The 15,931-nt window shown below is 40.8% G+C and overlaps 1 protein-coding gene across 2 annotated transcripts in view; it reads right to left on the reverse strand.

Moving 5' to 3' along the window:
- The window catches only part of MCHR2 (melanin concentrating hormone receptor 2), a 36,741-nt gene extending 25,720 nt beyond the window's left edge, over window positions 1-11,021 (reverse strand). Inside the window, exon 1 of one of the 2 annotated variants that reach the window (XM_004605690.3) lies at window positions 10,803-11,021. The gene's annotated coding sequence lies outside the window, so the exon portion shown is untranslated. Of the gene's footprint in view, window positions 1-10,627; window positions 10,739-10,802 lie in introns of those variants that run through there. The other variant, XM_055136304.1, reaches the window with a different exon arrangement.
- Window positions 11,022-15,931: the final 4,910 nt, after the last annotated feature.

The raw sequence follows: 15,931 nt of genomic DNA on the forward strand, positions 1-15,931 counted from the left end.
GGGAGATATGTGCTGAAAGTAGAACAAGGACAAAACATGATGACCTCTTAGTATCTGTATTGCAAATCACAATGCTCGAAATTAGAGAGAGAGTAAGAAAGACTGTACCTGCCACAGAGGCAGGGAGTGAGTAGGGTGGCGGTGTTGGGTGTGACACTGGGAACAATGGTGGTGGAAAATGTGCACTGGTGGAGGGATGGGTGCTCAAGCATTGTTTGAAGGAAATGCAATCATGCAAGTATGTAACTGTATCTTATAGTGATCCAATAAATTTTTTATTAATTAAAAAAAGTGGATTTTTGAGGCAGTTCCATTAATATAGATTTTTATGAATTCATATCTATAGGGCCCTTCATATAAAGAAACTATGCAAAACAAGATTACCAAGGTGCATATGATTGCTTGTTTTCCATAATGATCTCACAGATTACCAGAGTGACATATAAACAGAAAACTAGAGAAAAATATTAGAAGTTCTATAATAGTGTTTACATATTATCATATTTTATTGTACTATCTGCTTTGAGCATAGCTGATATTCATTCTGTATGCATTGGTTTTGATTATTTACAACTGGCATCTATTCTTACTGGCTTCTGTACTTATTGGCTAGTGCAGCTCAACCAAAACATACATTCTGAGTGCTATAAAGTGCATGTTCGAACACCAATATTGATTGCTGTGGAATAGAATGGGATAAAACTTCATCCCTGTTGATTTAGTATCACTATACCGTCCACCTATCCTATTGCTAGGCATTTATTTGAGGGAAATGAAACCTGCAGAAATGTATGCATTCTTATGTTTACTGCAGCATAATTTACATTGGCCAAGACTTGGAAACAAGCTACATATCCATTGGTGGAAGAAGGGGTAAGCAAAGGTCATACACATAAGGAGATAGTGGAGGGTTTTGGGGGTTTTGGGCACCTTGGTGATGGTGAATGTACAGTAATATCGTTAACCAAAAGCATAAATATTGGCACTATTTTAATCATGTTCCCTCAATTATAATGAAAAGAAAAAAAAGGGAAAAAGTTAAAAAAATAGAAATTTCACACACAGAGGAACATTTTTCAGTCCTAAAAATAAAGGAAATATTTCAATTTCTTTTCTTTCATTCTGCAGAATTTTATAAGGAGAAACACATGTGCAGTCAGACATCTCATGTTTTTTCCAAACAACAAATGGAGTTATTTGAAAAAGTGAAGATAATTTATTTCAATGTTATTTAGAACATAAAAAACTCAATATCGAAGAGAGATTTGGGAAGAATATACAAAGGTTTAGTGTTTACTCTGTAGTAAAATTAACTTTCATGAGAATTATTTTGTTTCTTTTTTTTTAAGTTTTGGGGCTCAGATTTTACTCCTGGCTCTGCACTTAGGGATCACTCCTGGCAGGACCTAGGGAACCATATGGGTTGTTGGGAATTGAACCCAGGTTGACCTAGTGCAAGGCAAGCTCCTTACTCACTATATCTCCCGTCCTATGTTCATAGTTTAAACCTATTAATATTTACTCAGAAGATTATTTCTTTAGAATTTTTCAAATAGAGAATCTTGGTTCTTAAGTATACGTGCATTATATGTGAGAGTTACTTTCATCCAGGACAATTCCCATTTATTAAGATGGACTTAATAAATGCTCTGTTGCAGGTCTTCCCTGCACCATCTGAGTCTGACCTCATGTGCTAGCACCGGGTGACCCCACCCACCCAGGCATTAAGGCAAATGCTCTCTCCTTGAAACTTCTAGGCAGAAAACTCTGCTTGGGTATTAAATTGCAAGTTTTGACACTTCTGTGTAATATAACCCCACACAACTTATCTTCAGTAGTTGAGAAAGCCTTTTTGTAGGAAGATATTTCCCCTTAAAAAAAAAAGAACGAAATTTATGCTTGTGAGGCTGGTGTTGAAAGAAGACTGACAGTGTCAGTTTAATATATTCTGATTCACATCGTTCATCCATATACACTGACATCTTCATACATACACAATTTATTCATGATGACTAGGACAAGCAAAAGGAGGAATGAATTTGAAGGAAATTAGTTTTTTTAAAAGGAAAAAAGAGAGTGTTAAGAAGTCTGAAAAGTGATAAGGAAACGTATTTGGCAAAGGAGCATCATGTGAAGAATAAATCAAAAGAACTAACAGATGACAAGTTTATGTACACTGCAGTGTTACTTTCACACAATTTTGATTATTTAAAAATTAAACCCTAAAATAATAGTCTTCAACAATTTTTCAGGCAACAGTCATGATGATGGGATTAAGTGACTAATGAGCCAGCTTTATGGCTGCTGGTCTTGTTGCTATTTTCAAGTTAAATATCAGAAAAAAAATCTGCTGCTAGTAACCAGCCCACAATCATAAAGGATGTTTCAATTCCACAAAGCACAAAATATAAAAATTACATTTACCTACTGCATTCCTGCCATTACTATTTCACTATCTCCCCCCCATCCATAGGACGTAGGGGTACAGATTTTTGCTTTTCTAGTTATGGACTACCTGGGGTTGACTATTTTTCATTTGATCTATCTCTTTCCATTCTATTAATCTTATTTGGAGAATATTTACTTTATCCTCAGATATTCTCTACTTGATGTTATTTATTCATTTAACAAACATACTATACAAAACAAAGAATAAGCAATTAAATACATAGTCTTAAGAGTTTAAAGTTTATATAAATGTACTGTGCTCTGCCATATTTAATTTGTACATTTTATTAGGTAATCTCTGTAGTCTCAGATTATCTATCACTAAAGCTAAAATAACAGCAGTACATTTCTCAAAGCATGGTTGTAATGATTAATGGCTATAAAAATGTTCAGCATAATATTTTCTAGTCAGTTTTGTATTAGTATCAATCATTATAATTACAATCCTCCTCCTCTATCATTATCATCACTATCATAGTCATTGTGATCAGCATAGAATAGAGTTTGCTTTCTGAGTTACAGAACCTTGGTCTGGGCTTAAGGTAGTAAATGTAAGAATAGGAGTTGTCTGACCAAGATAATAATAAGGTTAAAGTAATTTTTAATATATAGTGAGCAGGATTTGAACCATTAAAAACTAAATTTAAGCATATTAAAATTGTCAGGAATTTATGTGAGCAAATATCAATTTAGTGCAAGCACTAAATTATTAGGAAGACATCATATCAATAGTTGCTATGAGAAAAGTTTTCTAGGGAAAACAGGCAAAGCAAGAAAGTTACCGAACTGGTTCTAGGTTAAGCACTGGTAGAGGGATGAGTACTCTATCATTATAATTTTTGAAATGCTGGCATGAGAGTTTGTAAGTCTTTAACTGTACCTCATGGTTATTCACTAATAAAAAATTAAAGAAAAACTATTCTAAAATCTAAAAAAATGAAATGGATATATATTCACGGAGAAATCATATATAGTCATATCTCATCAATGTCCAAGTAAGTGTATTTCTTTGGAGGGTTGAAAATGAGGAAGAAGATTCCAGAGGCCCACAAAGAACCCAAATCAGTCTTGAAAAGCAACAATATTCACTAGATATCAAGAATAATCCTGAAGCAAGTGTAATATAGATAATGGTTTATAATGAAGGGAGCTTCCAGGGTCCAGTAGTCTGAGCTCCCCATCAGACAACTGAATAAATGGGTAGGCCGCCTTTTCTAATGGCTTTTGACACATGTCTCTCTGCTTCTTTCTATTTGACAGAGCACCCAGTTGAATTCCAGCTGTCTTTAATTCCTATGTCCTGCTTCAGCTTATCTTTTGGTAACTTCTTTTGCACTAAAACCTTGCAACTTCTAGACACAGACTGCTTAAACCTTGCCATTGAAAGGTGCTGGCTGGGATCCAGGGCGTAAACTGCATAAACCCCAGTTTTGCCTTTATTAAAGGAATTTGCTTCTTTTCCTAGTGTTTTTGTCTCACATGCTTGCTGGTTCCTTGCCATACATATTTGTTATTAACTCACACCTTCCATAACATCAAAAATCATCTTAGGTTTAAGAGCCATAATATTAGTAGTTACCTGCCCATTGATTTTCACTTAATTTTGACATCACTTTTATTATGCAGTTACATTTTAGTGAATTTGGTTTTCTGTAAGTAAATGCTTAACTTTTGATAAGCTATTAAGGTCTTGGATTTGTCTGACATGTCATCCTACTCATTCATGAATCACTTTCAAAATGTGTGAATAAAAATTAGGTTTTCTCTTTTCAACTTATAGCTAACATTTTAATTAGCACATTAAAAATCTCCTTTGACTTTGAACAATTTTAGTTGGAAAGGGATGTTCTTTGGAGAGAACGTAGATTGACTGTCTAGTACTTCCCCCTCGCCCCTGCTAAGACCCTAGGTACTTAGGAAAACTCCAGCTTATCATTTTGTTAAAAGGTTGTTGTTTTACAACAGTTAAAAAGGAAACTTACTCTTATTTAAGAACAGAATATCTACGAGAGGTCCCAGAACCTGTAGTATCAGAAAGGTAGAATATATTGGTACTTGCATAAGCCCTAGACAATTTTGCCATGCCATCTCAATATGAAATGTTTAATATTTTATAATCACAGTTGTTTATTTTATTTTATTTATTTATTTTGCTTTTTTGGGGTCACACCTGGCGATGCACAGGGGTCACTCCTGGCTCTACACTCAGGAATTACCCCTGTCGGTGCTCAGGGGACCATATGGGATTCTGGGAACCGAAGGTTGGCTGCGTGCAAGGCAAATGCCCTACCCGCTATACTATCGCTCCAACCCTGATAATCACCCTTGTTTAAAGACAAATATAAGGGCCAGAGAAATTGCTTAATGGAGTACAATGCATTTTTTTTGTAGGAGGCCCCCAAGCACAGAGCTAGGAGCAGCCCTGGATCATTACTGAGTGCAGTCCTTGACACCCCCCCCAACACACACCCAAAGACAAATATGGTCCAGGTTGAATTTTCTTATTTTCCCTTCTAAAATGGAAATAAATGAAAACATTTACATTTTCCTCTAAAAGTGTCATGGGTGCTAGATACCTGGCTTTATGACTAGTGATGAGTTGATTCTCCTTGTCTTTACACTTTATAAAAATAGCAAAATAACAGGCCAGAGGGAGAGTACAGGGGTTAAGGTGCTTGCTTTGCACAGTGCAGCCAACTCTGGTTCCATCGCTAGTACCACCGACAGTTCCCTGATCAGAGAGCCAGCAATAGCCCCCAAGTATCACTAGGCATGGTCCTCCCACCCCACGTTGCAAAATATTGAATTAGAAACTCAAAACATCATTGTTTATTTTGGAAATAAATAGATAAGTAAATAAATACTGAATACAAAAAACTTTTATATTCATATAAAAGAGTTTTATGTAATAAGCTTAATAATTATATCCACAAGGATTACTCCACAGCTTAGAAGCCAATGCATGATGCAGAATTAAGAGCAGCCTATCTGAACCTTCTTGGAAAGCAAGTATTGCCTAGGATTTCAGAATCTGGAAGAGGCTATAAAGGTCAAGGAAATTTTTTAGAAGAATGTTGTCTATTGGTTTTCCTTGAAAAACTAAGCTGGATAGCTGTTGGTATGGAGTGTTCGGGGAAGTTATAAGCTTAAGGAGACTAAGAAAACAAAAAATTACTCTCCACAATGTGTGCCAAAATTAGGGTGAGGGGAAGTGGAATTTTGGAAGTGATCTTAGAGGGTCTTGTTCTTCTGAGGTTAGTTGGGTGTTGGCAAGGATACCTTGAGAAGAAAAGGTGCCATGACCAGAATTAGGACAAAGGAATAAGCAGGGCTCCAGTACAATTGTGCGTGTATAGTTTTAACATACAATTTTCATAAAACATTATTAAATTTAGTTTCAGCTGTTCCTCTTTGCTTTTCTTATTACCTTCTTTTGCAATTATTAAATTATTAAAAAGTAATTATTTTGTCACTGCTGGGGTCTCATACATGCATGGCATTTGCTGTACCATTGAGTTAAATACTTGTCTCCTTTCTAAAATAATTTAATTTTTATTGAATCAGGGAAGTTTTTTTATTTCCCCCACACCCCATACCAATAGCTATTCAGCTTCCTCCTTCAAGGAAAACCAATAGATAACATTCTTCTAAAAAATTTCCTTGACCAATTTATGCAATGCTGTGAGATACAGCATTACAAAGCTGTTTATGATTGGGTTTCAGTCATACAATGTTCCAACACTCATCCCTCCACCAATGTAATTTTCCAGCACCAGTGTTCCCATTTTCCCTCCCACCCCCGCCAAGCCACTGTCTCTGTTCTGTCTCTCTTTCTTTTTCTCTCTCTAATTTTAAGCATTATGGTTTGCAATACAGATGCTGAAAGGTTATTGTGTATATCCCTTTACGTGGTCTGCTTTTGCCTTTTAATGTGGCTACTAAAAAACTTGGGCTGGAGCGACAGCACAGTGGGTAGGGCATTTGCCTTGCACACAGTTGACCTGGGTTTGATTCCTCCGTCCCTCTCAGAGAGCCTGGCTAGCTACCAACTGAGAGTATCCCACCTGCACAGCAGAGCCTGGAAAGCTACCTGTGGCATAATCTATATGCAAAAATAGTAACAAGTCTCACAATGGAGACGTTACTGGTGCCTACTCGAGCAAATCAATGAACAATGGGACGACAGTGCTATAGTGCAACCTAAAAAACTTAAGGTTACAAGTGTGGGTCGCATTGTTCTTATATTGTTTGTTAGTCTTGGAAGATTTAACTCGAGAAATATGTCCTCATTAGCAATTTGCTTAAGATTATTCTTGTTGGTGATAATTTACTATCCTTCTAACCTACATTTATAGAATTGGATAAGGTATAATCCTAAACAGGAAATAGGATTAAAGAGGAAACTTTCTGAAACATTTCTGTTTCTTCCTGGTAAAGACTTAAATAAAAAAATCTTCCTAACTTGGCATTTTGACCAGTGGATCTATAAGCTTTTATTGGGAAAAGAATTGTTGCTAAAAATCAGCTAGCATCATTTAGATAGTTTTATAAAAGTATAATAATTCATTTTGGTAAAAAATTATGTTTAGTTTCTGCTGGAGAGATAGCACAGAAGTTAAGGCACTTGCCTTGTATGTGGCTGACCTGGTTTCAATTCCTAACATTGTTAGGAATGATCCTTGAGCACAGAACCAGGAGTAAGCCTTGACCTTCTCTGGGTGTGGCCCCAAAACAAAAAAAAATTTTGTTTAATGATTTTATTCTATATCATAATTGTTTTGTGATTTGTCTAAAAATTTACTAGAAATCAAACATTCTGAAAGCAAAGTAGCAGACTTTACTAACTTAGAGGCCTTTCATTGGTTTCCATATGTGCCCTTCCTGTGGAGATGAGTGAAAAGAATCAAACAAAGGTCAGTATGTTGCACTAAATCTAGAATGTGTTCATGCTACCTGTGTGGAAGCTTCTTCATGATTGACAGAATAGGGAAGGGCAGGAAAAGGCTGCTGGTGTGTGCTGGTGTACATACGTGCATGTGTGTGTGTGTGTGTAATTTTTTCATTAACTTTTCAAGTACTAAACACTGTCACTGTAAAGTAAAGTACAACTGTATTGAGATTTTTTTGTGTGTACTGACTCAAAGTAAGACTGTACTGAAAATTTGGAGTGAGATATATATAATAACAATAGTTAATATTCAATGCTCCATTGACAGGTTGACAGATGCTGATTACAAGACCAATTCGGAAAAAGTCAAAGAAAAAAAATTTTAATTTAATGGTACAATCCCAAAAGGAATGTATGAAACATTTAGTATTCATTTCTGCTGCAAGTTTTATGATAACATTATTATATTTTCCAGGGAGTATTAAGATAGGGACATGGATTTCACAAAAGAAACTCATAGATAATTTATACTTCTTTCAAATTGATCAGATGCCCATAAAAGAAGAGACATTTTGGTTTGACAATCATAAATCTACAGTGAAAACAAGGGTATTCCTCGTAGCTACTAATCCTTAAGTTGGCTGTCAAAGCTAGTATTTCATATGCTTGCTTATTGTTGCTGCATTCTCAATCAGAATGATCCATATGTTTGATATCACCAGGTCCTGTAAACCTTGGGGTGACACAAGTTTGGACCTTTGGGGTGTTTTTTTTTCCTCCACAATATCCCCAATTGTGTCAATGTAGCATAGAGAGAAGACACCCAGGCATTAGGTGAGAGACTGGTATCTGGGGTGAAAAGTGATACGTGACAGTGCCAGGGGGTCTGGAAAGCTAGCAGTGAGGGCATGGGATCAGAGGGATGATACAGAGATAGAGATGGTGAAATAAGAGAAATAGAGCAGCTTTTTGAGACCAATACCTATTTAAGAGACCATAAGTGTCTACATGTACCTTTGAGATCCTTTTAGCTGTTTTAGCCCCAGTTTCTCCTCATCAGGGAAGATGAAAGAGAACAGAGAACAGAGCCTCTGGTGCTTTTCTCATCCATCAGACAGCGCAAGATCTAATCCTGGTCCTGCTGCTTTATCTCACTGAGCCTCATTTCCCCATTTTTGACTGCCCCACAATGCACACAATGCTATCTACTTACATAATTACAGTGAGAATTTCATAAGTGAAGCACCCGAACAGTACTTAGAACAGAGTAAGCTTCTGTGAAAAGCTCTTTTCTATTGCTCCAACTCACGAAGTCTTTCCCATTTCTTTTCCATCCCTAGTTTCTCCCAGTTCCCCCCCTGGTATTTATTACGTCTTAGAATCAGAATGTTAAAAATAAATGCACAAGGGATTTGGCATAAGCCTGTCTGTGACAGCGGCTCCTTCCAATTGAACTGGAGGACGGAGTATTGCAGTGGGGAGGAAGGGTTGTGGAAGGGCACAGGAACACTTCACAGTTTTGCACCCTGTGGATTGGAGGCTAGGGTGTCCTTCCAGGAGCATCTGGAGCCCCCGGTCAGAAACTCCCAGCCTCCAAAAAAGTGTGTTCGGAGGACCAGAGAGATAGAAATAGTACCTCTGGCAGGGCACTTGCTGGCATCCAGTACAGTCCTCCAAACACTGCCAGGAGTGATCCCTGAGCACAAAGCCAGGAGCAAGTCCTGAACACCAGTGGATGTCATCCCAAAACCAAAACCAAATAAAAATACCCAAACCCCCAAAACTGTCTCAGCCAATCCTTTCAACAGACATCCAAAGGTCTGTGGCTGGAAAGTTTCAAATCCTTCTTTGGGATGAGCCCAGAAAATGGGAAGTTTGGAACCCCTGGCAGAAGTATTGTTTCACTGTACACATTTAGCCTAATATTTAGGCTATATTTTCAAGGCTTACCTCTCAAAACAGGTAAGGATACATGCCACTGTGTTATAGCTGCCCCCCGCCCCCCACCCAATTCTGTATTTGAAAAAAACATCTGATACTAAAAATCAAATGTGTTCTCCCTAGCATTTCAGGCGGTAGGACTATTCTTAGTCTCTCCTCAAGTTGCCTCATGGTTTCCCCTTCCCTGTTCATTCTCTCTGTAACAATCTGCATAAATATTTCAGACACATTAGATGGCCTGCGAAATCCTTATTCCCCAGTCTGGAAAAATTCTTTTCTTGGAATAGGATTGCGTTGTACACTTTAGCAACCTGCGCTAGGCTAACAGGTTTCCTAATGAGCTTATCACAACCACAGACAGCTGAGGGCTTGCTGGCTCTGCAAAAGGCCAATCCAGTGGTGACATTAAGCAGATTCATGATCCCAATGAAATAGAAAAAATGCACTGCCAGCCCAACCCCCCATTTCTAGAGATAGTGGGCACTGGAGATGGAGTCTCTTTTCCCACATCTCTATTCACTAAGTTATACTACCAGATTATTCAATAAGAAATGCAGTTTTCACTGAAAACACCCACCTTCAAGTTTGCACTGAAGAATTTCAGTGCATGCCTCAGACAGAGTGACATATTTCTGTGGATTCGTCTCCACAATTGGTGGGTTGCTGTGGCCAGGGTCTTACACAGGCAGATGAGCCCCCCTCTGAGCTCACACCCCTAGGCCAATTTCTTAGATTCTTTGGCAGTACTTTCAGGAGAATCTTAATAAGAAGATTCCAGTCCAAATAACAATATACAGACTCTTTGAGGGCCAAGCCATCTTAAGAAGTACAGGGAAGTGCATTTCTCTCATTCCTTAGGAAAGTACATTTGGAAAGAATTTCTCGGAGATGAAGAAGCCCCAGGCCAATGTGCAAAAGCCTATGCTGTATGCCGCCCTCCTACCCTCTGCTGTCCCTGACAGCTGCTCAATTCCTGAGGGCACCAGTGCTCAGATGGCCAGGAGGGACCAGTGAGTAACAGAAAGTTAACCCAGCGGGGAGGGGCTTCTGGGAATGCAGGCTGCAAGGCACCATGCAAGCAGAGATGGAACTGATTTGAAACCCTGCTTCAGGAAACACAAGCCCTCGCTCTTGACCACTCTGTAGCGACGTCTTCACTCCTGGAAAGCCGTGCAATGCGGGAGATCCGCGCACCCGGGGCTGCAGAGCCCTTACTGAGGTCCCCCAAGCCTTTCTATGCCCACCGGGTTTCCCCTGATTTCCTGAGGATGAAACCGGCCGCCATCCGCGCCCCCCGCCCTCCCCTCTCCCCGTCATCCACGGGTGCATCCACAGACGCAAACTCGGTACCTTCCCGGGCAGGCGACAGGATGCTCACAGACGCGTCACCTGCAGGCGAGGTCCCCCCTCCCACCGCCCCCGCCGGGAGGAGCGCGGGTACCGCCGGCGCGGGACGATCCCCCGGCACCGCGAGCTCCACTCCCCGCGCCCCTGGCCCGCAGAGCTCTAGTCCCAGGAACGTCACCTGTGGGTTCGACCCGGCGGCCGCCTCCCCGCTGGAGAGACACGGCGGCAAGTCAGTGGCCCAGGCGTCCTTCTCTGCAGGACTGGGGACCTGGCTGACAGCTGTGCTCTGGGCTCACAGCCTCGCGCAGCTGCTGCAGCTGGTGTGCACCCAGTCCTGGTGTGCGACCCCGAGGGAGGCTACCGCGTCTTCAAGTCTGAAAATACCTCGGCAGCCCTAGGCTAACCCTGCACCAGCACCTGCCCCGCGCTCTACCCCCACCCTCCCGGGGATGGGGGATGGAAATCTTGGCTAAGAAAATGTTCCAAACACCTCGGTTCTGGCGGAGTTTGGTTGTCCTACCGCCCCCGCCGCACTGCCACTCTGGATATTATTAACGAGGCAAACGTGGCCAGCTTGGGGGTTCTTTGCAAAGACAGGCAGCTAGTTCAAGGCCTTTCAAGCCTTCTTAGCCAGGACTCTTCCCCCAATTCCCCGCGCTCCCCGCCCCCGCCCCACGATTGCCTCTCCCATTCCAATACTTTGGCATGATTAGGATGGAGTAGTATCCGGAAGCACCTCATGGGCTCGCACCTGGGTGCTCTTTGCTTCAAAAAACATCCACACGCTCCCATTAACTCTTATTTTAAAATTTTTGTTTTGGGGGATATCCCTTAAAGTGCTGGGGTTTTTCTCCAGCACTTTAGAAAAAGCTTTTTTCCAGGTTTTGTGCTTGGGGTACTCCCTGAGAGACTCAGGGGACCATGCAGTGCTGAGATAGAATCAGGATGCATGCTAAGCATGCACCCCAACCGTTTGAACTATCTCCTTGGATCCCCAGTTCAACCAAACCCATCTAAGAGACTGACTGTTTATCAAGAACCTTTCTTTTCTCTCTCTCTTTTTCTCTTTCTTTCTCTCTTTCTTTCTCTCTTTCTCTTTCTTTCTTTCTTTCTTTCTTTCTTTCTTTCTTTCTTTCTTTCTTTCTTTCTTTCTTTCTTTCTTTCTTTCTTTCTTTCTTTCTTTCTTTCTTTCTTTCTTTCTTTCTTTCTTTCTTTCTTTCTTTCTTTCTTTCTTTCTTTCTTTCCTTTTTGGATCACACATGATGATGCTCAGAAGTTAGTCCTGGCTCTGCATTCAGGTGGGAGGGGTGCTATGGCAGTGCTAGGGGGACCATATGGGCGCTGAGAATCTAACCTGTGTCGGCCTCGTGCAAAGCAATAGCCCTACCCATTGTGCTATGCTCCAGCCCCTATCAAGAACCTTTGTTAGAAACATTTGTAGGTGTTTTCAGCAAAGAAGAGGTGGAACAAAAATCCTGCCTTTCGATTTCAACAAATGTTTCTTGTTTACTGAAAGGGAAAGGGGAAGGGAAGAAGAAACAGCACTTTCAAGGTATTAGTTTCTTTTCAGGAACAAATTAAGCTCTTCCATATCCCAAAAGCTATTCACTCAAACCAGCAAAACTGCCCAATAATGACCTTGAGTTTGTGCTTTCCCCTTGATCTAATCCACCAGTCTCAACTGTTACTTAGCATCTTATTAGATGGCTTACAAAGTGGAACCAAATCACTATCAGTTGTTGCCCAAAGGAGACTTAAGGTTTTGAAGAAAGATAGATTCTGATTCTGTCATTATTGTAATTATTGATTTATGTTCAGATTCAATAATATCTCTAATCCTTAGCTGCTCCTTCCATAAAATAAGGATTTTTTTTTAATTGTCCTACTGGACATGTTGGGAGGTTTTGTTGAACTGACTTTTGTAAAAGCATCTAAACCAGGCCTGGCATCTGGTGAGTGCTCAACGAGTAGTTCCTGTGATAAAGGGATTAGACATATTTAGAAATTTTTCTTCTATGATTTGGGTGTGGTCAGAGTATAGTGAGATGTCATGCATTACATATCAAATTAGAAAATCAGAAAAAACTAGAAAGTTCATTAATATTTTCCAAAATATAACAGATTTAGAATTTTTTTTTTTGCTTTTTGGGTCACACCCAGCAATGCACAGGGGTTACTCCTGCACAGGGGTTATTCCTGGCTCTGCACTTAGGAATTACCCCTGGCGGTGCCCAGAGGACCATATGGGATGCTGGGAATCGAATCTGGGTCGGCCTCGTGCAAGGCAAACACCCTACAATTTTTTCAAAAAGCAAGTGTAGATTTTTAGAAAATGGCACTACATTGTTATTAGTGATTAATGTGAAAAGATGTTTCTTCTAAATGAGTATAAGTTATAAAAGCTCTTGCAGGAAAAAACCCAAGAGGATGAGTATAGACTGTGAAATTTCTCCAAATTAAATTCTCCAAATTGAATTTCTGAAGTCTATTTCTCTGATTAAGCTTTCTATACCTGACCAGGCTTTGAGTTTGATGTAGATACGTGAGAAATATCCCACTTGTCTAAAACATATCAACTCAGAAACTAGAAGAACAGCAAGAGAGATTTCACTAGCTATTGATTACAGTCGTGAGGTAAGGGGGCTGGCAAGCAGGAAGACGCCAGCATATAGAGTCAGGGGTTCTTACCCCTAATGCAAGTCTAGGCCTGTTTCCTCATTGGTCAGTTACTCCTGGGCTCACATTCTTGGCTGAGCAGTGCCAAGTAATATTGGTATTAATGACTTAGAAGATTGCATTCATTTGTGGGGCACACACAAAAACTACAGTGTGAGACTAATACCCAAGGACAGTAGAAACACAGGCCAGGAAGATTGGTCCACGGTTTGAAGCCTGCCTTAGATGCTGGGGAAGAAGCAGTTAGGATGGAGAAAGAACCACTATGGCAGAGATTGCTGAAAATGATCACTCTGGATAAAAATAATGTGCTGAAAGTAGGTAAAGGAACAAACATGATAACCTCTCAGTGTCTGTATTGCAAACCATAATGTCCAAAAGAGGGGAGAGGGAGAGGGAGAGAGAGAGAGAGAGAGAGAGAGAGAGAGAGAGAGAGAGAGAGAGAGAGAGAGAGAGAGAGAGAGAGAGAGAGAGAGAGAGAGCTCCTGTTTTCATGGAGCTCTAGAGGAGCCACATTTCAGTTCAACCCTCCTCCCTGGGCTGTCAAGATATATAGGGGAAGTCTCATGCCTTGCATGCTGCAGACCCTGGTTCTCTCCCAGGCACCATATGGTCTCCTGAGCAGCCATAGGTATGATCCTAGTGGGTGCTGTCCCCTGCACTGTTGGGTTCACCCAGTTAATCCGAGGCTCTCAGGGCAAGAACAGCACAGCATCCTCTAGTGCTTGCACTTAACAGAGGGACCACAATTGGCCAAAAATGACTAGGAGGGGCCCATGCCTCCTGAGCACCTTACAAAATCCCTTCTCACCTATTTTCTCCACAATTCCCCAAAGAAAGAGCCTCAACACCAGAACATCTATAAAATTTTTCTCAGTTGGAACCTGGACTGAGGTTTGAGATATACTTTGTGTTACTGGGAGTATATGTCGAGCCTTTGCTACCCTGTTGTAGTCCCGCCCAGGCAAAGACTACTGACTCTGACCATCTGGGGAAGAACAGTTGCTGGGGAATATCAAGGGTTTTGTTGTGGGGGATGGAAAGGGGAGAGTTTGAGTTACACCTGGCTCTATGCTCAGGATCCTCCTGGTGGTGCTCAGGGGACAATATGTGGTTTGTGAGTTGGAAAGTACAAGGCCAAATGTTGTCATCGTTTTTAATTTAAGAAAATTTAGGCACTACGATTTACAACTACTGTTAAAGGTAGACCTTCATGTGTACAATGTTCAGCTCTCCATCCTTCCATCAGAGTGTCTTCCTCCTCAAAGCCCCCACCCTCACCCCTATCACCCCATCATGGTGAAGTCAGTTCTGTTGCCCTTGGCCATCTGTTGTTCCCCTACTCTGCTTCTTTATATCCCACAAGTGAGAGAAATCATTCTGTCTGTCCCTCTCTTTCTGGCGGACTTCATGCACCATGATACTTTCCAGATCTATCCAAAAAGAAAATTGCTTGATTTCATCTTTTTGTATAGCTGAGTTATATTTTATTGTGTATATATTCCACAATTTCTTTATCCAGTAATCTCTTCTTAGATTCTTGGACTGTTCCCAGAATTTGCTTACTGTGAATAGTGCTGCAATGAACATGGGAGAGCAACTGTCTTTCCTGGATAGAGTTTCTGTGGCCATGGGGTAAATACTCAGAGGGCAAATTGCTGGGTCATATGTTAGTTTTTTTTTTTGAAAGGTATCCATATAGTTTTACAAAAAGATTGGACCAGTCAACGTTTCTACCAGCAGTGGATGAGGGTCCCTTTTTCCTACATCCATGACTACACTGTTGTTTTTGTTTTTTAGATGTATTCCAGTCTCTTGGTGTGAGGTGATACCTTATTGTTCTGATTTGTAGTTCCCTGATGCTAAGGGATGCAGAGCAGTTTTTCATATATGTATTGACCATCTGCATGTCTCTCCCTCCCTCCCTCTCTCCCTCCCTCCCTCCCTCCCTCCCTCCCTCCCTTCCTTCCTTCCTTCCTTCCTTCCTTCCTTCCTTCCTTCCTTCCTTCCTTCCTTCCTTCCTTCCTTCCTTCCTTCCTTCCTTCCTTCCTTCCTTCCTTCCTTCCTTCCTTCCTTCCTTCCTTCTTGTTTATGTTTTGGATTTGGGGCTATATCCAGCTGTGCTCAGAACTTACTCCCGGGGGCCCTGGGGGATCATATATGGTGCCAGGGATCAAACCCAAGTCGACTGTGTGCAAGACAAGAGCCCTACCCTTTGTACTATCGCTCCAGTCCATGTATATCTTTGAGGAAGTTTCTGTTATCACTTCTTCAGTAACAAAAGGAAAATAATAACTATTGTGGATACTGAGATGAATGAGGTTGGTTTTGGCCTGTACACACATTTGCATGGATTCCAAGGAGAAGCAGTGGAGCATGGTGTCTTCTTTTTCATTAATGAAGACACATTTCTCCACAGAGAAACCCTTACAAATGGGGTTTGTGTTTGTGATGGATGGAGTTATTGATCCCAGGTCTTCCTCCCCATGCCTAATTCCAATTTCCTGCCATGGCTTCATCACGGACAGAGCATATTTTATCACCTTTTTATTTTGGCCTTGTCTCTGTGATTTATTGTTCAGTTGAATATGGGTTAGAGAGACAGAAAACTAATTCCAAGACAAATAAGTC

Source organism: Sorex araneus, chromosome 4 (genome assembly GCF_027595985.1).
Source record: "Sorex araneus isolate mSorAra2 chromosome 4, mSorAra2.pri, whole genome shotgun sequence".
NCBI classification, from domain to species: domain Eukaryota; kingdom Metazoa; phylum Chordata; class Mammalia; order Eulipotyphla; family Soricidae; genus Sorex; species Sorex araneus.